Genomic DNA, 1,395 nt, shown 5'->3' with positions numbered 1-1,395 from the left:
AACCTACAAAAGCACATCACGAAAGGACTTTAGAAGATTTGCCTCAAGAAAACCGCATTTACCAAACTACAACTAGCCATCAAAAGCAAAAAACATGAGAATGCACAGAAAAAGAATAAGGAAGGCAAAAAAAAAGAATAAAATCACTTCCCTGATCAGAGAGAAGGTCCCGAAAGCAGAGCCGACAGGAAAAAGGAATTGCCATGGAGGGAAAAAAAACCCTAGAAGAGCGTTTGCGTTAGCTAATGAGCTGAAACAAGATAAGTACTATATTATATTTATGGGTAATTTAGAATTATTTATATTTTTAATTATTTTATTTATGTTGGTATGAAATTAAAATAATTTTGTCCACTTAGCATTTTGAAATAGAAAATGTTTGCTACAAGAATCATTCACTTATATGATGTATGAAATTGTAAATGCATAAAACTATTAAATATGTAAGACTTATATATAATATTAAAACATTTTTTATGGGACTCTTCATATGTTCCATATATTTTATATTTTTTTTAGAATGACACCAAATGGGCAAATTTTATGGAGACTTAAAAAAGCGGGAACATACATTATTTGAAAGTTGAAGAAGATTCATCTTCCTACCACAACATTCATTTGCAACTTCAGATTGATGCAACCATTTTTATTTATATTATAAAATTTTTCGTAGCATTTTTTTATTATGAAACTTTCTTTCAATATTTCATTGCCCGATTGCTAAACTTAAAGTTATTGGAGGTTACTCACTTACATATAGGGTGTGTCAATCGGATTGTATCGTTCTAAGTTCGGGTCAAATCGCAGCTGACCCAGATCTAAACGGGTCAACCCCGAATCGCCCGTTTTGCAAACGTCGAATTTGGCGCTCACGTCGAACATTTCACCCAACCGGCAGCACGGGTTGCGGGTTGACCCGAATTTAGTAGATTTGGCTGATCGCTAAAGCAGCGTGGCCAGTCCCAGCAATGGGGTAAGCAAATCAGAGTCCGAGTTCGGACAGGCTGGTGAGTCCAAGAGTGCAGGATCAGCGAGCGGGGCAGAGTCAGAGTCCGAGTCACAGTGCATCGGAAGCAGAGCAAAGCCAGTGGGTCCGTGAGGGCGGGCAGAGTCTACCGCAGGAACCATGAGTTGGTGAGTGTAGCGAGAGTCGGAACTATGACGCAAGCCTCGAGTCCGAGTCTGCGGACTGTGGAGTGCGGGACGGAAATCCGGAATTTACTCTGACTTTTCAGGTCATTATTGGTTGATTTTGGTTATCCGGGTCAACCAACCCGACCACATTTTTTGAAACGGGTCAAAAATCCAAACCTCAAACCCCCACCATTTGCTAATCAAGTCAACCGAACACGGATTTTTTAAGATGGGGTCCAGGTCGGGTTTCAAGTACGTCTC

Source organism: Dendrobium catenatum, unplaced genomic scaffold (genome assembly GCF_001605985.2).
Source record: "Dendrobium catenatum unplaced genomic scaffold, ASM160598v2 original_scaffold_103796, whole genome shotgun sequence".
Taxonomy (NCBI): domain Eukaryota; kingdom Viridiplantae; phylum Streptophyta; class Magnoliopsida; order Asparagales; family Orchidaceae; genus Dendrobium; species Dendrobium catenatum.
Note: the sequence above shows the minus strand (reverse complement) of the source record.